The sequence below is a fragment of the Thermobia domestica genome, chromosome 4, assembly GCF_964235325.1.
Source record: "Thermobia domestica chromosome 4, izTheDome1.hap1.1, whole genome shotgun sequence".
NCBI lineage: Eukaryota > Metazoa > Arthropoda > Insecta > Zygentoma > Lepismatidae > Thermobia > Thermobia domestica.
This window is the reverse complement of record NC_137457.1, coordinates 86,422,084-86,444,127: the sequence shown is the minus strand read 5'-3', so window position 1 is coordinate 86,444,127 and position 22,044 is coordinate 86,422,084. Positions and strand designations below refer to the sequence as shown.

The following is a 22,044-nucleotide window of genomic DNA, read 5'->3' as shown; positions in this document are numbered from 1 at the left end:
TACACTAAGGAGGAGAATTATAAATACAAACCTCACCCACCAGAGAAATTGGAGTCACGAATGCAAGAGACTATCGCTAATATCCCAATTTCCTATATAACAGTAATATCTTATTTTCACTCGTCAATATGTTATCCTTGTTTTAAAGATAGGTAGCAAATTTAAAGAAACGTGCAGGATATTATAAAAATTTAACATTAAATTTGGTGTGCGTATATTGAACGTTATGGCCCTAGACGAAGGGAATGACGAACATTCCAAAATGACTCTTTGAGGACAATAGGATAATCGAATTCGGAAATACCTTGAAATCTCAAATTAAATTTTTCCACGATTATTTCACCTTCTTATTTTCTATCCTCGCTCGACAGTGAAGAGAAAATCATGGAAAAGGTTCATGAAGCACTCTTTGTACATGTCAAATTTAATGTCTATGGAACGAGGCAAGATCATCCATAGACATGAGTTTTACGTATTTTATATAGTAAACAGCTAGTTAAAATATATAAATTACTCAAATTAAGTGGCATTTGAACCCAGACCTACCAAAGGAAGTGCATCGTGCTTTCAATATACACAAGTGGTTTATATATTAAAAGAATATTCAAACATAGCCTATTTATTATATCTTATGACAGACAGTGTAATATAGATCAGTGTATAAGCAGCAACGTGCTTATAAAAACTACAAAAAGAAAAAAACTTTGTGCTAACATCTTCCAGTGTGTATAAGATTTTTTTAAAAAAATATGGGAGTAACCTACAGATATAAATAATAAAAAAAATTATAAACCTTCCGCAATACGCACACATGTGCGGAAATTATGCACGTATTTAGTTTATATGGTATATGTACACCTTGTCCCAAAAAGGTTGAGCGCATTTCTCATCGGTGTTTTGAGGCAAAAATTTCAAAGTCCAACTTCGGGTATCTTCGGAAAAAAGTAAACCAGGTTCGAACCTCCAAGCCAGCCTTTGCAATCGGGAAAAAGTTTGCAGATATGTTTTTCTTCTTTTAAATATAATAATACTTGTTACCAAGTGTAGAAAAAAAGCAACATTGATTGAAATACTTAATGATACAATATTTCGGAACCTTGTATTAGTGTCAGCACATATTTGTTTGTCATTAAGGCTCTCCATACGAAATGGTACATTTAGATACCAACATAAAATGACCGATATTAGAGTCAAATCCATAGTTTTCGCGGCCGCTGAGATCAATGGTGACACTTCCATTAGCGATGATTTGCACATTCAGCTACATATGTATGCGGGCCGGGAGTCAGAGGGGGAATACTCAGGCATGTAAAAATAATCCAGATTGACCGATATTAGCGTCAATTCCATAATTTTCACAGTCGGTGAGATCAATGGTGAGACTTTCATTAGCGATGACTTGCAAATTCAGCTACAATTGTATGCGGCCGGAAGTCAGCGGGGGGGGGGGGAGGATACCGTGACATTTTAAAGTAATCCAAAATGATCGATATTAGTGTCACATCCAAAGTTTTCGCAGTCGCCGAAATGAATAGTAATACTTCCACAAGCGTTGACTTCCAAGTACTGGCCTCATGCGAAGAACGGGTATATTCAGCTGGTATATATATATATATATATATATATATATATATATATATATATATATATATGTATATATATATACTTCTTTAGTTCTTTAATACCAATTGTGTATATACTTTGCCAGTACATGTCCCATAGCGTTAGTTTTTGTTGGAATATTTTATTCCCCCCACTCAGATACGTTAACAAAATCGTAGTCGTAATTATTCTTACGAACTAACAAGAAGAAACTATAAAGTTATGTAGCTTCCTGTGTATTTATATAATCTTGGTATTTGCCTAGAGTCTTCTTGTTCTATAAAATACATATGTATCTGCTTAAAAATATTTGAGGATATATATATATATATATATATATATATATATATATATATAATTTTCTGTATATTTACATTGTTATAATTTATATTAATGGTTATTAACTTCTATCTTAATATCGCATTCATATTGAACCAGAATAGTCAAAAATGGTAGCGAGAATTGATGAGATTAAGTAACTACGAACGCCATGATAGTACATTAACGAAAGCTACATACACTTTCGTCGTGATCCGCCTTGTTGAGTTGACTTTTGTTAGTTATTATTCATAATGGAACCTGAGCAATCCGAAGTAGCATTCAAATCAGTTAGTGTTAAATGTTTTTTCTAATGGCTGGCATGGAATTTTTATTCAGAAAAATATGAACACAACTACTCGGATAGACGACTAACAATTGTCTTTTGGCGATATTTCCTCACCGATTTCCTCACCTTTTTAACTTAAATGAAATCGTTACACACATCTAGCAGTATATTTACAAACAAATGCAACGTATATTTTTTCCTAATTATGAATGTAAAAGTACAATAGTCATCTGCCAAAACAAAAATTAATAATTTAATTATCTATACCCAAGTAATAATAATATTCTAACTACAAAATAAAAAAACCAAAACTAAAAATTCCCAAAATAAACTACCTAAATACAAACGAGAAGTCCCAAGTCTAAACGTCAAAACGTAATCTATAGTCTTAAAAGTCCAAGTACTAAATACATTCATAAACAAACATATAAATAACTAGAATCCTGAAATAACTATAGAAATCAAATTTTCCATAGATGTGTATAAATAAATGTACCAAAATTCACAAAAGTAAATCCCCACGTTAAGCGGGTTTTCATATCCAGGCTCCTAACTATGAAAACATTTACGATCACTCCAACCCCTATCATTTCACAGATTCAAGCTGTTGTTTATAAGTTATTAGGACGTAAAATTGAATGTAGTTTATACGAAAAAGACTTTTATGCATTGCAACACCTGTAACGCCCAAATATTCACCACAAACTTCTAGTCGTATCGAAATAAACAAAAAAAAAATGTGGAGCAGGAAACTACTTTACACAAAAGTCTAAAGAAGCTCAGTAAAAACGTACGAACTGGTCGAGCGGTTTGGGTGAATAGTCTATCAATCATAAGTGTATGTGTTCAAACCCTGTAGGTGCTATTCATTTTTTTCTTAAAAGTGGGTTCATATTTTCATCAGAGGACTGAGAACATTTCTTTCAATAAATCTTTGGCAACTACTTTTCTCTCAAATTCGATTAGAAAGGAACATTATATGAATTGCAAATCTAAAATCCAAAGCTGAAAACAAAATATCAAGTATGCTCAATATTTCATTATTATCCTTTGATTTGTAATGAAAAACTAATTATAAGCATTGATAATTTCAGAAGATTCTCCCCGGGTAATGGTCAAGATATGAATGAGAGAAAACTGATAAAACATTATTAGTCCACTTTGAGCATGATCGAAAATATGGCCACGAAGGGGGAAATTTATGTCGACAAGGTCTCAAATTCTTGAACAAGTAATACCCTGAAATCATCACTGCTTGAAATGTTTCCTTAACAAATACCTAGGTAGAATCAGGGGCGGATCCAGGAGGGATCGGGGCGATGGCCCCCCTAGAATAGGAAACATTCTTACTTTATATATATAAATAAAATCTATCCCAGAGTTTGGAGCCCATAGAAGTTGCATTATGACAACCCACCGCCCCCCCAGAAGTCGGTCCTGGATCCGCCCGTGGGTAGAATATTACATTTATTTCTAGTTCTACGTTTTGAAATGACAAAATCATAATTTTAAAGAGAATTATAATACGATAAACATAAATATTTATAGAACTAATGAAGTAAATAATATTGGGTAAGTTATCGATTTCAAATCGGATTAAAACTAGAAAATTCGTTTGCATGCACTTTAAAGTAAATCCTCTCTATATATAATTCTTACTGGAAAGCATGTTTAACTCCAATTTCTTAATCAATATTTTTAATAACATATATTTTTATTGTAATATTTTTATTATTCAATGTCTTATACTCTTCATTGACCAAAGCAAAACCTCGCAAATGTATATTGGGCTAGTGAATATTATCAAATAAATTATCATTTAGTTTACGTAAATACTGCATCGCCTGATTTCAAACTTCTTACTTTAACTAATAATAATAATAATAATAATAATAATAATAATAATAATAATAATAATAATAATAATAATAATAATAATAATAATAATAATAATAATAAATTATAGCCATGTTTTATAAGAATGTCAGGCTTACTCAATAAATGAATTCAACGTGGTCTTTATTCGAAACACGAAAACTATGGATTTGACTCTAATATCGGTCATTTTGGATTATTTTTACATGTCTCGGCATTCCGTGTCCCCCTCCCTCCCCGCTGACTCCCGGCCCGCATACAATGGTATTTGAATTTGCAAATCATCACTAATGAAAGTGTCAGCATTGATCTCACCGACTGCGAAAATTATGGAACTGACGCTAAAATCGGTCATTTTGGATTATTTTTACATTTCTCAGTACTCCCCGCTCACTCCCTGCTTGCATACAATTGTAGCTGAATTTGGAAATCTTCGCTAATGGAAGTGTCACCATTGATCTCAATGTCCGCGAAAACTATGGATTGGACACTAATATCGGTCATTTTAGATTCCTTTTAAATTTTTCGGTATCCCCCTCCCCGCTGACTCCCGGCTCGAATAAGGTGAATTTGGAAGCTAATGTGATCAGAGTTTCACCATTGATTTCAGCGACCGCGAGAACTATGAATTCGACACTAATATCGGAAATTTTCTACTACTTTTACATGTCCCGATAAACGCTCCCCTGAGACCCACTGGTTCGAATTTTGAGAAAAACGTTTAACTCTGCTCTGGGGCGTGGACCAAGGTATTTTTGACTAAAATTTGGTAACTCTCGGTCTATTTGTCTGGTTCCCAAGCCGGTTCCGGTAAAAGCCCCCTGAGACCCCCCTGGTTCGAAATTTATAAAAACGACTTTGTCTTGATCTGGGGCCTGGGCTAGGTACCGCTGACCAAAATTTGGTAACTCTCGGTCCACTCTTCTGGTTCCCAGGCCGCACACGGACAGACACAGACATACAGACAAACACACAAACAAACTCTTTATTTTATTTATATTAGATAAAGAATTAATATACTGAATATCAGCTCTCCAACTTGAACGGCTTGTGAGATACTAAAATTTTCGCAAAAATTCGGACCCTCTTAGAATATGTAATATAGTGAAATCGATACCGAATGTATGAGTTGAGATTGAGGCCTAAGTATATACCAAAAATCATTTCATTTGATTTTGCAATTTGGATATGATGATCATGCACACATAGTTACATTCAATTTTTATATAATAATTCATATATTACTCATGATTCAAACATTTTTCCCAGTAGTTAGCTCCTCTAAGAAATCACAGGCTGCGTCTCAAATAAGTCCTATTGCTATTATTACAGCTGCAAATATCAATATCTAAAATTGCCTGAAGTTCTTTTGTCAATAGAAACAAATGAAAACAAAAAGGATGCCTTGAAAGTAGACAAATTCACCAGTGTTCAGAAGCTATCTACAATGCACTGAGCAGAATGAGTCTGTGGGTCGTAATACGTTGTTAAGTCAGAGTGGGGGGTTGCAGTGGGTCACGTTCTGTTGACCCGCGGCCCCCCGACCCGCTTCATCTCTGGACTCTACATACGGATAAAACAATCATATATATGTATTTTAACCTTCTTGATTTTACTGAACCTTCACTAATTTAAGATAATTTACCCAAAAATGCAGGAAAGCAATTATTAATAACATATATAAAAATATAGAAATGTATTTTGAAGGAAAAAGTAATTGGTGTACTCAAGACTCAAACTCGAGTTGCCTACTCAATAAGCAGACACCTTACCGACTTATCCACGGCACAACGTGCAGTTTATCGTGTCGAAGCTTTATTTCTAATGTGTGTGTTACGTAACACCGCTACCAGATGTCAGTAGTGGTGCGATCACCCATTTCGCAGTTACGAAATCACTCTTTTAACCCACATTAATCCGATTTTTATATACCTACCTATCTCTCTCTCTCTCTCTCTCTATATATATATATATACATATATATATATATATATATATATATATATATATATATATATATATATATATATATATAGACAACAGTAAGTAAGAGTATAGATTAAGTTATTCTTGATTTTAATCTACAGAACAAATGCTTTTAATAGGCCTGTTGCCGTAGATGGCTAAAGGCCGTAAATAAAATTCAAACTTCAAGTGTAACTGGAGTAACTCCCGATAATGGCTGATTTAAGACGTTTGATAGCGCGGGTAATGGCTGGTTTATGAACATACTTGTTATAGCGTGTGTAGGTGAGTGGTTACTGTTATGCTAAGGGTCCGGGGATCGAGTCTCGGCCTGGACTGAGTTACATTTTTTCAAGGAGTTAAACACTATAAATGATGTTCGCGTTTGATGCTGAATGAGATTTATCCTATGAAGGGAGAAAAACCAGAAGGATACAGGGAGCAGGAGGAAAGACGGACACTGTTTATCCTTAAGTGTTAAAATTTAATTTATTCCCATGTCTTTTGCTCTTTCCTTTCCCTCTTTCCTTCTTTTCTCATTTTGTTTAGCTTTCGATACGTTTTCGGTCTCTGCATGATGCGTATTATTGTTTTCGTTTCCTTTGCATTAATTCCTATCTCTTTGATCTTAAAGTGAATGGAACTTCTGTAGATTTACCTCGTGGTTGTTTCTCTAAGTGCTGCTCTCAGATAGTATTACTTTTTCCTCCAAATGAAGGAATATCCTGGCATGTTATGTTTTCGGGCATGTATTTGCTGTCATGTTTGTTGTCCAAATATCAGACATACAGTGAAACTATTCTGCTACTGGAAAAAGCTATCATTTCTTATGTATCCAACCTCCATTTTCTACTGTCGCTGACTGTACATGCAGCTAGAAGAAAAAGAATATCAATTCCAACCGACTAAATTCGAAGCAAACAGGATGGTGAACTCAGCATGTGGCTTGAACGCCTTGCACGTTCATACTTCGTAAGTCACAGTGTTGAAGAGTTATTGAACTCCAAACCAATAGATCCCCATAGAGAATTATATAAAATCCTACAGTAAAAATTTGATGTATATACGTTGAATGGTATAGCCTCTAGATGAGTGCAGGTTCTAACACTGGTACAAACGCACATATGGGCATATATTCTGAAATCACTTTTTCGTTTGTAGGTGCTATGAAAAGTGTATTTGTTGCCATGTCGAATTCAATTTTTTGCACGATCACCATAATTTCTTCTCTATTAAATAAAAAACACTAATTAAAAATAGTGTTGCACTACAAGAGTATGGAGAAAACTTTGTTGAGGTAAATACAGATTTTTGAGAGTATGGTTACTATATTATTATTATTATTATTATTATTATTATTATTATTATTATTACTATTATTATTATTATTATTATTATTATTATTATTATTATTATTATTATTATTATTATTATTATATTGAAGATCTGAGAATTCAAAGCTACATCTTGGATCGCAGCCAGGGACCAGACGAATACTTGTATGAACAAGAAGTAGAAAGAACTGTGCGAGAAGTATACAGGATCTATGAAAGATCTCCAGCTAATCTTAACTATAGATTTATGTACTTAATGCAGATCATGTGAGTTACGGCGTCCTTATTAGTATCGGTACAGTTGAAAAAAAAACACAAGATAATTGCCCTTGATTTATATCATTTGATTGCTGTAATTATTTTGTTAGTTTTCTCTAGCAGTTCGGATACTTGAATGGGGATTTTATTTTTACTATTATTAATTTGTGCTTTTTATTCTGGTACCCTCGTAAGTTTGGGGTGTGTACAGGGTCATTAACATATAATTATTTGTCCCTTATTCTGACATCGTTTGACGACCAAAGGAAACATATAGCCAAGTTCGAAGTCTTTCATTTCCCCCCGGCACCCTTTCTCATTTGGTGCTCTGACTACTGTAGTTAATGTATATAAAAACTTAATGTATTTTTGTCTCCTCTCCCAAATTTGTTTTCGTCTTGTTCAAGAAAGTATCATGAAGAACACTCGAATTTTAATTATTTCTTTGCTTTTATATTCCGATTTAAATATACACTAGCTGAACCTGCACACTCTACACAGCACATCATTCGCATATGAGAATAAATCTCCTTCTCATTCCTCACAACATCCTCCTTGTACATTTCCCTTTACAGACACAAGTGGAAGACGTACTGATTAAAAAAACCATTGGGTATCACAAAGATTAGATTTTTTTCGATTACTTTTTCTCAATATCTCGCACCCTTTGGAAAATTTGAGCCCACTTCCGGTTGGAGTTTCTAATTCATGTATGACCAGTGTTTTCTTTCTTCTTGCATGCAGTATGTAATAAGCAAAAACATTAAATACACAATTAATTATAATGTCAGATATATATATGGTGTTCATTGTGCAAAACACTCCAAAAATAAAAGTTCATCTTAGACTGGAGAAATGTTTATCCTTCCTTTTCCATTATTTGCCCATGAAACAAACGTCTCAGACATATCCAACCCCTATATACAGCATTGTGGTGTTGGAATGTATAATTCGTAGGATGTGATGCTTTATTTTTTTTTTTTTTTTTAAATTTCAACATTTCCAATATACCCTTAAAATTTTATAAAGAAATAGTGGCCATGTTTTTTTTTTTATAAATATTCAATTAGAACTGGACAATATACATGAAATGTGCAATCGATCAGTGAAGATGTCATCTTTCTAGAGCCTGTATTTTCCGAAATCTCATTATCGAAAGGATTGACAACCAACATATAAACTCCCACAACGTATAGTTTAAAATAACTCGAAAGATGGCAGCAAAATTCACGTGCATTGATTTTAGAGAAGGCTTATTAAAATACAAAGGCTTTGAACAATAACTTAAAACATAAACTTTATGAAAAAATGCTTTTAACTAATTTATTTAAAGTACAAATACTCAAAATGTTATGTTTGTCTTTGAAAACCATGAAATCACACATAACCGTAAATGAAAGATTTGAAAGGCAGTGAAATATTTATAGATTGGAGCTCCGTCGCTATTGATTGTTATTATAGCATTTTAATAGATAGATTTTTTATTGTTGCTCTAGGGCCTATATTAGATTCTGCTCCTGTGCAAAGACGTTTATGACGCTTATTTCGAATGTACACTGTTGTTCTTTACCCTAAAGCCTATTCCTGGTAAACAGTTTTGTAAAGATATTTCTAGATATTTTTCACATTCTTATGAGCCCTAAATTTAGATTCTTTACTTGCGGTAACATACTGGTTTCACCGTGATAATATGCATACGGTGTTCTGTTCATAATATGTATTTGTTGTTTGCCTTTGGCCCTAGTAAAATTCCAGTCCTACATGGGGTTTTTTTCATACTGTTATAAATTTAACTATTTTTTTTTTATTTTTTGCTATACAGCCTCAGTTTCGGAAAGGTTCCAGGTAAAGTGTTGTTTAAAAATCGTTATTTCTGGCGCCCTTAGTAATTTAGCGGAGACTGAAGAGACGCAGTTGAATTATTATTAATCTAATATCTTTACTTGCTTTGGAACCCTCCTTAATTTAGTGCACTGATTGCAGACACATCATTAGTTTTGGCTCTGTTCAAGGAAACACCATGAAAAAGCATGACATTCTTTGCTTTCTCTAATATTCTCGTACATTCATGATAATTTACATAACATGTACTGTTGATAGGCTAACATATTTATTATTGGACTCGAAACCAGTTTGATTCCGGCCCTGTGCGGAGAAACTTCTGATATTTCGTTCATGTAATTTGTTTTACTTTGTTCTATTACGGCCATCAGTTTGAGCAATGTGCCAAGCAAACGGTATTATTCTTTTAAATTTCTGGCGCCCTTATTAATTTCGAGCCTTGAGACACAGATGGAAATCTAAAATATATGGAGGGGATTGTTTCGAGTTAACTTGCTTGAGTTTACCCTGCACACATATGTACATACATATTGAGCGACATCTGCAGAATTCTTTCCAAGCACAGTAAAAGACCTATTCCAAATGGCATAGCAGGTTGGACTGACACAAAAACATCGAGAATACATACACACTTTGATGCACCCGTATATACTATATCATATAAAACAAAAATATTTAAGCACATATTCATATTAACAACAGTACTATAGTATTGAATCTAAATATATTAAGTGCTTTATTTGTGTGAATGAATTAATATGTTTTGGCATATATTTCTCAAAATTGAACACTCTTCGAAAATCCAGCGAGAATCTGCCAATTTGTAACCCTTTCTCAACCATAGCAGACAGCGATGTACATACCGACAAATAAAAGTCACTGAGTGGTTTAAGTTGGTCAAACGGGGGCCTCAGTATCTCTGTACAGAACTACTGTTTGTAATGCCCCTATAGAGACGCAGATTGTATTGTCCTTAACCTCTTATCTTCGCTTATTTTCCTTTCTGTTCTTGTTAATTTAGTGCACTGACCACAGACTTTGTGCTAATTATGTATTACGTATTTTTGACGAGCTCCCATTAGCCTTCGCCTTGTTTAGACAAAGCATAATGATGAATTATCAATTTATGGTCTTTAGCTATTCAGTGATGTCAGTGTTCCGCAATGATCACAGATATATCATGTTCTGTTGATGACATGTATGTTATTTCTAATGTGGCTTGGTCCCCGTTAATTTGCTGCCAACAGTTTTCATACTGTTGTTAATGGAACTTGATTTTCTATATTGTGATACAGCCGTCAGATCGGACCAGGTACTGCGAAAACAGTCCTTTAAATAATTATTTCTGGCGCTCTTGCTAATATGGCGCCCGAAAGCTTAAATTTGGATTCTCCTTAACCTATTACATATGCTTTTTCGACCCTCATCCTAAAGGTGATGTTGACTTATTTTCTTTCTAGAGGCTCTTTCCAATTATGGTCCATCGTCTTTCTAAATGCTATTAATTTACATATAGGTCCTATTATTTTATTGTCTTATAGCTCCCATTAATTAGGAACTGTAGGTATAGTGTGATTTTTTTAGTAATGATAATTTGTTATTTCTTGTTCTGCTGCCTTATAAATCTCGGACCCTTTTCGGAAACGCTGTTCACAGGACTTGTAATTGGCCCCTTGCTACCTTTTCGCTTATCATCATGATAGATCAAACTAAAGCTAAAATTTTAGCGACTAAACCGCTTGTATGCACAGGACTCAAAATGTTTTATAGAATGTAGTGTGAATATACATATATTGTTGCCATGCTTTGGTCTCCAAATTAGCCGTAAAAGGTATAGAAAATATACGGTTTCAATATACAGCTGCAGCACCAGAGCATCTAGTGGAATTTTCCGGAACTATAAATTGTATATTTCTTTCCCCTATACAATCGTTTCGGCGTCCAGTAGTTTATTCATAGTTCAGGCACTATTAAATCTACAGCTCATTTAACACTTTAAATAACATATATGGACACTGCATAGTGTCTAAGACCAAAAGAATACCAAGTAATACAAAGTGGAAACTTTCAACATGCATTTGTAATTTGGCGGGCATATATCGGACGCCAAATGCATGCGGAGTCCAAATTTAATGGAAATAGCAGTGTACGAACGCGAAAATGTATATATATATATATATATATATATATATATATATATATATATATATATATATATATATATATGTGTGTGTGTGTGTGTGTGTGTGTGTGTATGTGTGTGTGTGTGTGTGTGTGTGTGTGTGTTAACACTTGCACAACGTAGATCAGTTATTTTTTTAAAGTTTTATTTTATTTTAACTCTCTTTCATACTGCTTTTTCCGGTCATCGACCTAGATATGCTTCGTTTAACCTACGTATCATGCAGTACCATTTATATTACCCTAGCATTCTTTATTTGTCTAACACAAGTAAACAACTTTTGTCTGGGTCCTGCATTACCCGATCATTGATTTTTACATGAAGGATATTCTGTTTGAATTGTCTACCTCACATAGTCTGATTCGTTGGCATTTGCCTATTCTGAATGATCATTTCTACTCTTTAGTCGTTTCCTTAGCATACTCCACCATCTCAGCATTCTTGCCAGAAGGCAAAGAAATCCCACAAAATGGGAAATTCATATTACTGGCGGCAATACGGAATATTTCCTTCCAAATATGTACGATACCAGACATTTTTCTTCAAAATATATACTAATGAAAACTCAGCGTACATCTTTTGAATATGCATATCTTGGTTTGTTTGTGTGCGTTATTTATTTGCAGGAAACATTGAATCATATTGGAAAAGTTCAAGTCCACGGACAAAAAATTTCCCTTCATGAACTGGTAACGTTGTCTGTCGTAGTAAATATCAAATTGGGGACTGATATATATTTTGATAAATAGACGAAGACAAACAATATCCAGCTTAGCCTGTGCCGGGGAGCTTAGGCCCCAGAGTTTTTTGAGTGACAAAATAGATAATTCTGGATATTATTTATATATTTGAAAATTTATAGTAAGCTCTGATAGTCTGGCTTCTGGAAACTTCCCACCTTTTACGTTCTATATTTGCCACTGAACATCAATGTGCTCATTGCTAATATCAAGCTTTAAATTAATTGGAAATCAAGTAACAATACTGTTTCCTTTTAATAACTATTAAAATACTGATGAGTCAAAAATGACCCTATTTTCGTCAGAATAGTTTTTCTAATATCTTCGCTAGGCGAGTGTTAATAATTTACTGCGTTATTACTATTTGACCTAGGATCATTTTTCATTATTCGATTGAGATAGGAATTTATTTTTCCCTGATATCTTCACTTTTGCTACATTTTCTTGTTTCTCTGAAGGAAATCATGCTTGAATGATGTCAAAAATCAGTGCTAATTTATTTACGTTAAACATAAGAGAATAACTCATGTAGGGCCTGCCTGAGAAGCGTTGTTTTCACGATTTTCCTACTTCAACATAATTCTCAAATTTATTCTATACTTCTAGAATTGTAATTTATTATATTAAAGTTTTATTTTTTCTAGTTATCTTCTCTGCCAATTCGCAAATAGTAAGAATAGAATAGCTGTATGTGTGATGGACTGCGATATACAAAATACATGATACGTTTATAGTTTCCTTACATTCATACATGCATGTAATTTGATTTACAAAAGAATAAATATTATTTATTAACAGTAAAAACGTTTCCGTAGATAGTATTCCAACCCATGAAACAGGAAAAAGTACAAACAAAGAGGTTGCGGAAAATGAAGATATTATTCCAGAAGTGACCCATTTTTATTCTTAAATTAACGGTCGTCTGTCTTCTATACACTTGAACTATGTATACATCATTTTTGTTGTTTATCAAGATCGTATGCAAAATATACGTTTACTTCTCATCAATATCCTAAATTTGTTATTATACTATGATTAATTGTGGCATATGGAATTTGTGTACAATGTACCTAGATTGTGCACACTGTACTGACGTCAATTTTTGTGACTATATTGCAAGGATCCCCAATTAGGACAAGAACACATGTCAACCCAAGACCTGCTATTGATTATAAACAGAAAAGCAGAAGAAAAGCCGATACGAAAGACACCGAGGATCGCCGAAATAAGACGGACCTTACGGAAGGAACCGAAGAGGACGGATAAAAGGCGGACCACCGACGGACCCAGCATCAGTCATCCAACAGCTGAAATCACCTACACCGCCCTGAGGTCGCACTGGACTTGGGTATACCTATCCTTACCCGAGGTCGCACTGGACTAGGTATCCTTTCTACAATCAAGACACGCGAAGCCGCCTTATGCTGAGGGGGCTATCCTTCAAGGCTCACCGGCAGGTGCCTTGGATGCTTCATTGAGAGAAGGGGCATCGTGTAAGCACCTATTTCCCTTCATCTGGATATAACGAGATAGACACTATTTTATTCTTTGTAATGAAAGACGTTTTGTAATTAACAAAATTTAAAATAAATTTATGAAGAAGATAAATCTCGGTCCATTATTGACTCTACCTATAACAAATAATAGATTGTACTTACCTTAGCATACTAAAGCTGTAACAAATAAGGAAAATAAATTTAACCCGAAGTCTTTCTTGTATATACTATTTGCTAATAACAAAATTTCAGAATTTTGTCATTCACTTAAACCTGTTAACATTTTCATTTATTTCTTAAATTATGCGCAGCATTGTTTAACAAATTTTAATTCGAAAAGTTAATACGAATCACGAAAAGAATACCTGTCTAAACTATACAACTTATCAATATCCATGTTCCTGCTATTACTCCAAATGTTCCCTTCTTACCATTTTCTTGAGTTACAATATGTGAATTAAATTATGCCATCATTCTAAAGAACATATTATATTACATCATGTCCTATATCTGTTTTTAATAGTATGATTACAACTCACATTTAATTATGCGAGAAGAATAACCATGACAATACTGTTGTGCATATTCGTAATTTTATGCTCATATTATCTTATTTTCATATTACTTATAGAAACGGAGAATTCGTACAGAAGGACAGAAGGATAATTCGTACATCAATTTTTATTTTTAATTTTATTTATTTTTATATATTCCCCCTCCTCCCTCACCCTGCGTTGATTTCTCAAAGTGAAATGGTAAAATCCACCTCAAGCACGAACCGCATCTATGTTGATAATTTGACCGAAATTTGTTGTATAGTTCAAACGTTATTAGGTTTTATTTATCTTTTTAATTTCCCCCTCACCCTACGTTAGAGTTTGGTAAATAGTTACCTTTGTAGAAGTGTTACTAAACTTAATCGAATAAACACTTTCTTCCTGTTGACTGTATATAATATTCCTTGTAATATTACTACGATAGCACGTATATTGTGTTTGAGTATTGGTGGCTCCAGGTGTTATTTATGTGCTTTAATTGAGGAATGTTATGTTAAACATTGTCACAATATACCAATTCAATTTACACACTTTTAATTTAATTTCATTGAAAGTTAGATCACTGCGTTTGGCACAACTTAAAACAACACACTACAGTGATTGTACTAACACATTCTTTTTTCAACAAATATAAAAATAATTTGATAGGAAACAATAAAAAAAGAATCCTAACTTATTATATTAACATCCGAACGAACAATTATCACAGAAACAAATACATGAAAGCGCTTAGTGAAGTAAAGACCCTAGGGTTTGAAAAAGATAAATATCATGTCTCCTCTTCTTTCCTATATACGACAATGCTCTTCACTGGACTACAATGGATGCTCTGCGGCTCCTTCTTATTAAATTGTACAACTATGATATATAAATTGTTATTGTCTGCATATATATAAATTGTTGTGTTATATTGTACTATTGCTATATAATTTATAACTGTATACATGTTTCTGTATATACTTATTTACATGGTGAGTGCTCTTGAGGGTGTTATTTTGCTCCTGCTAAATGCTATACTTCTTGTACCTATACCTTCTGGTGTAGGTTATCATATTTTTAGATCATTTTTATTTACTTATTTAGCTAATATTTTACAACATATCGTCCTTTATAGATACAAAACGATCAAAGAGCATGTCCCCCTGGAAATAAAAAAGGCCAAGAGATGGAAAGAGTATCATGTTTATACATAAGAACATAGAAAAATGATTCACTGTAAATATATTATTTGTATCATAAACCAATATTAATGAATATGGTGAATATAGTAAAATATACGAATAGCTTTAATAAAATACATCTATGCATAGTATAAATAAATGAATAGACATTATAGATGAGTGGGTATACGTTAAAAGCTTATGTACCAGAGGCAAGAGAATTGAAAGCCTGGCATGTCAAATCAATGTTTGTCTTAGAATATTGCATAATGTAGTTATGATCAAGATCTTAAATTTTGTTAACAAATATACTTCATTAGAACGAGAACAGGAATATGAAGAACATTAAAATAGCTCATCAAGCAATATGGGGACACATTTACGGGATATAAATCTTAATGATTGATTGATTCGGGTGGCTATATGCAAAAGATTTATCGAACGCTAACTCACAGGTAGAGCAGGTCGCTGCATTATTACACAGGCAGAACATAGTTCGCACTTCTTGTACAAAGCAAATTTTGAAAACCGATGATTCGTTATGAGTGTTGGCCATGGAAGATGTAGTGGTATAGTTTGCCTCAGGAATAATTTAGTCGGCTAGAACATTGTATTCTGATTATTCGACTACCGGTGGGAGGGTAGGTAAAATGGTTTGCTGGGATTGGAACACAGGAAGAACCAGACAGTGTATGCTGGACCCAGATGAGTCCTCTGGGATCCATTTGTGGAGTTCTAATCAACAGTAGTAAAAAGTGACGCCAACGTCCTTGCGAGAATAGAAAACGGCAGTACACATTCCTTCTGGTCTATGGTTTAAGGACAAAGGCAAGAGTGCAAACGATTCTAACCGCTGTTGCTCGCTAGCGCAGGACCTTACCCTGAGACTTCGTCTTTTGAAGATGTAGAGGACGAACTTGAGAGTGAGAAGACACATTCGAAACTTGAATATGGTCTGAATTCTAGACGACAGCTTCCATAGACATCATACAGCTACTAGGAATAAATTCCTTTTTTAAGTTAAACCCCTGAGGAAACGACAGTAGGGTGAGAATCGTTCATTCTATATCTACGTTGTTCCCTGGTTCAAGTTTTCCTACTTCTAATTTACATAATATGAAGGTAACGGAAACTGTTGTCCATAGAATCCAATGTGGGAAAAAGAAGCTCCTGAAATAAAACGTAAAAGCCACTCAGTAAACGTGGATAACCGGACGTATTCGTATTTCAAATCCTGGACTGGTGGAATTGATTTAAGTGTATGATGTTCGTGATCCATCAACTGGAAAGAGAGAGCAATTTTACCGAGCATTTGAACCCAATTGTCCGGGTTCTTTTGAGGAATATCAGCTTCTGAACATGAGATAGGAAATAAAAATTTCGTAGGTAGGAACGGTACTAGAGGTTAATAGATATTACAGTTCAATATTAGGTAGATACTGACACTTTATAGCACAACTAGTTTCATTTTCCGTAGGACTTGAGTGAAGAAGTACTCTAAGACAAGGGAAGGTAGCAAACTCATATGGTTGGAATTCACCAAATTGACTCTTATAAAAATGGAAATCAACTGCGACCAGTTTTTCGATTGTGAGAGTAACTCTACTTGAACAAGCCAACATGACAAACTTGGCCTTCCCGTTCAAAGAGAATTGGTCAAAGATGTAGAAGCCACCTAGTTCCACGTTGGTGAAGTAGTGGTTTAATGGCCATAATGACTATTGTCGGAGCTACGATCCATTCACCTAATTTATATGAGTAGAGAAATGAAATATGATATGATGGAATAACCAATGCATAAGGAATAGTTTCCAGTTCTCATTATAATTAAAAAAATCAGGTTATATAATAAATTAGTATAAAATAACGTCGTTGTGGTAATGTGGAACATGCAGTCGGAGACAAGCATAATCCAGGTGCAGATCTTATGCTCTTTTTAAAATTTCACACTTTATAATTGTAGCATGTTGCACTAATCGCAAATGATCAAGAAAAACCTGTAATTGAGAATTATTAATGAAGGGTTGTTCAACATGAACATTGGTTACGAATATAAAATCATAGTCCTGCTTGGTATGTTCCTTCATCAAAATGTTGAGATTATATTTTATTAAGTTCAGTCCAACAATTAGTGGCTGACGGATTAAAGGAATGGTATTGGAACTCTAACACTGAGCCATATAACACTATATGTATGTCATTTTCTTCAACAATACCGGAATTCTCTTGTGTTGAAAGTTTTAAGTTATAACAGAGTTATAACACTGATGTATTTTACTCTGTGTATTTTGAACTCTGTCTCGGATAAGTGTATCTGGTTCAAATACTATTAAAATACATTCTTCAATATTTCCAACCTAAGAAGTAATCTTCACGTTCCCCCTGTTAACTCTTCTCTTACACATCAACTGAGAACTTCCCATATAAGAAGTGACCTTCAGCGAAATAATCAAACTTAATCTGCCTCGGGTATTTTTAATACATTCCGTCAAAAAAATTCTCATTGGCTTTGAATTTCATCTGCATTTCGTTACAACTTTCAATTTACTCATTTAGTGTTTGTATCGCTCTCATGTGTGTCTCTATGCTTCTGACGTTTAATTATATTATATTATTATCATTTCACTTCAGGAGCGATATTCATCCTACAGTTAATTTAATATCACGTTTGTCAACAAGGCTATATCAAACGTGAAGCTAGTTGTTAACGTGCGTTCCGAAGCGCATGATGTCCAACCGAAGATAGGATTCAGGTCTCCCGCATCATACATGTGTGTACCATCCATTCAACCGATTAGTACATTATTATTATTATTATTATTATTATTATTATTATTATTATTATTATTATTATTATTATTATTATTATTATTATTATTATTATTATTATTATTATTTCATTTTACTTCGGCATCCTGTTCAATTACAAAGCTATGTGAGACGTAACCTACACCTAACCTAAAGTTGAAATTTAGTAAAAATAACACTCATGCACAGAAATATTACAGCCCGATTCCGACTACTTTTCCAGTTCCGGTTATGATAACACACAGGAGCAGCACAAGTATGAAATTGGCGACAGTATTTTGCATATTTTAATGACCATGACGTACAGTGTAGATATTACCTTATAGTTTATGTGAGATACACTCTTTTATAAAAATATTAACCGATTTAGATGGCATTTAATATAGCGGTTACGGAATATCCTGATTAAGAATACCATCTTCGCTTTTAAATAGGTCTTACAGCTTAAGTAGGATACGACCTCTTTATGACAATTTTAACCGATTGGGAATAAACTCGAGGTATAGATGTTTTCGAACTGTATGATTACTAATAATAACTTCGGTTTTATCTACTTCTCACAGTTTAAGTGTGATACTCCCTTTTTATAACAATTTATCCCATTGGGAAGAAACTTAGTGTACAGAGGTTTTCGAACATGCTGACTACTAATATAATTTTTGCTTTTATCTACGTCTTACAGCTTATGTTTATACGCCCTTTTTATGACAATTTTAACCTATTGGGATGAAACACGGTGAATAGAATTTTTTCGAACATGCTGATTATGAATGGCATGTTTATTTTTACATTAGTCTTGTAGTTTAGGTGAGATACGCCAATAAGATGATGATTCTAGCCAATTTGCATAAAACTCGGTATATGCTAATTAGGGGTTTTAGTGTATGCTAATTAATAATACCATATTTGCTTTAACCTAGGTATTTTATTTTATGACGTCTACGTTCTTTATGACAATCTTAAGCCTTATAAGGGCAAGACATTTTTGTAACGTAAACAGGCAACCGGGGCCTGTGAGGCTCAGTATATATTTTAAGTGCAGAATACACAAAATCAATGCCTATTGTCACTTACTGCTCAGACTAGTCTAAAATGTACCGATATATATTTTTGTCAAGTAGCGAAACTTCGTGTCACGCTTTTGTAAGCCGACCAAGCAGAATAGCAAATCCGGTCCAGACATTTTTGTAACGTAAACGGGTAACCGGGGCCTGTCAGGCCCAGTATATATTTTAAGTGCAGAACACTCAAAATTCAATGTCTGTTGCCGCATACTGTTCCGACTAAAGGTTACAATAGTCACGTGTTCAATATATAATTATGTGACAATTTGATCTAATATTTGACAGGAATTTCACTTAAGTAATTCGGGGCCTCGTATGCCCCGGTTGCCAGGTTACGTCAGGAAGAGACTTTCAAATTAAAAAAAAAGCTTACCAACTCGATATGTTCATGATTTTAACTTCGACGAAAGATAGAAGAATTCAGTATTTTATGTCTTCGAAATATGTATGGTTATTGCGAAATTTTAGAAAAATGAAGCTACTGGGCCTGGGAGGCCCCTGTTGCCCGGATAAGGGTTAAGCAAGGTGAATGAAACTCCTTTTGTTCGGGTTTCCTAACATGCTGGTTTCATGTGTAATATTTACTTTTACCTCTTCCTTATAGTTTATGTTTGATACGTCCTTTTGATGACAATTTTAACAAATTTGCATAAAACTCGGTATAGAGAATATTTCGAGCAGGCTTATTGTTAATATCATCTTAGATTTTACCCAGGTTTTACAGTTTAAATGCGATACTTCCTTTTTATCAAAATCTAAACCGATTGAGGAGAACTTGATGTATAGAAGTTTTCAAACATTCTGATTACTAATGACATCTTTGCTTTTATACGTTTCGTAAATTGTATGCTGGATACGCCCTTTTTATGACAATTTAACCGATTGTAAAGAAGTCAGTGTATAGAATTTTTCGAACATGCTAATTACATATAACATCTTTACTTTTTCCCCGGTCTTACATCTTAAGTGGGATACCCCCCTTTTTGATATTTTTAACCGACTTTGTTGAAACTCGGTGTATTGTAAAGGAATAGAGGTTTGCGAAAATGCTGATTACTAATAACCTCTTTGCTTTTACATGGGTCTTACACTTTAAATGCTGATTACTAATAACATCTTTGATTTTACCAAGGTCTTATAGTTTATGTGGTTTACACACTTTTTATGACCATTTTAACCGATTTTGAAGAACTCGGTGTATAGATGTTTCCGAACATGCTTAATTTCACTATCATATTTATTCAAACCTTAATATTATAGTTTATGTGAGATACACCTATAAGATGATAATTTTGGACAATTTGCACAAAGCTAGGTATATAGGGATTTTCAAACATGTTAGTTACTAACAACATCGTTGATTTTACCTAGGTCTTCGAAATTAAGTGTGATACTCCCTTTTTATGACAATCTTAACCCATTGGGAACAACTTGGTGTATAAAGGTTTTAGAACATGCTGATTAGTAATAATATTTTGCTTTTACCTAGGGCTTAAATTTTATGAGGGATACGCCCTTAATATGGCAATTTAACCGAATGGGAAGAACTCGGTGTATAGAGGTTTTCGAACATGCTGATTACTAATAACATCTTTTCTTTTAAATAGGTCTTAAATTTTATGAGGGTACCACGTTTTTATGATAATTTTAACCGATTAGGGAAGAACTCGGTGTGTATAGGTTTTTGAACGTGCTGATTATGAATATTATATAATTATTTAAAGTTAGTCTTATAGTTTGAGATACGCCTATATATTAGCCAATTTGCAGAAAACTCTACATATATGGATTTTCAATCATGTTAAGAACTAATATTGTTTTGTTTTTACCTAGGTTTATCAGATTAAATGCGATACACCCTTTCTATGACAATTTTAACCGATTGGAAACAAATTGGTGTATAGAGGTTTTAGAACATGTTGATTACTAATAACATTTTTCTTTTACCTAGTTCTTAAATTTTATGAGGTATACGCCCTTATTATGAAAATTTAACCGAATGGGAAGAACTCAGTATATAGAGGTTTTCGAACATGCTGATTACTAAAAAGATCTTTTCTTTTACATCGTTCTTACAGTTTAAGCAGGATACGTTCTTTTTATGACAATTTTAACCGATTTCAATGAAACTCGGTGTATAGAGGTTTTGGAATATGCAGATTACTAATAACATCCTTTCTATTACCTAGGTCTTACATTTCATTTGGGGTAAGACCTTTTTATGACAATTTCAACCGATATGGAAGAACTCGGTATATAGGGCTTTTTCGAACATGCTGATTACTAATAACATCTTTTCTTTTAAATAGGTTTTACAGTTTATACGGGATAGACCTTCGTATGAAAATTTTAGCCGATTGAGATCGAACTCGCTGTATTGAGGTTTTAGAACATGCTGATTACTAATAACATGTTTTCTATTACCTAGGTCTTGCACTTAATGTGGTTAACGACTTTCTTATAGCAAGTTTAAACGATTGGGATAAAACTCGGTGTATAGAGGATTTCGAGCATACTGATTACTAATAACATCTTTGTTTTTACCAAGGTCTTA

At 33.7% G+C, this 22,044-nt stretch overlaps 1 long non-coding RNA gene across 1 annotated transcript in view; it reads right to left on the bottom strand.

The window, feature by feature from the left end:
- Nucleotides 1-14,079, bottom strand: part of LOC145683330 (uncharacterized) — a 369,470-nt gene extending 355,391 nt beyond the window's left edge. The window contains exon 1 of the long non-coding RNA XR_014131046.1: nt 14,064-14,079. This is a non-coding gene — a long non-coding RNA (uncharacterized LOC145683330). The remainder of the gene's footprint in view (nt 1-14,063) is intronic.
- Nucleotides 14,080-22,044: the final 7,965 nt, after the last annotated feature.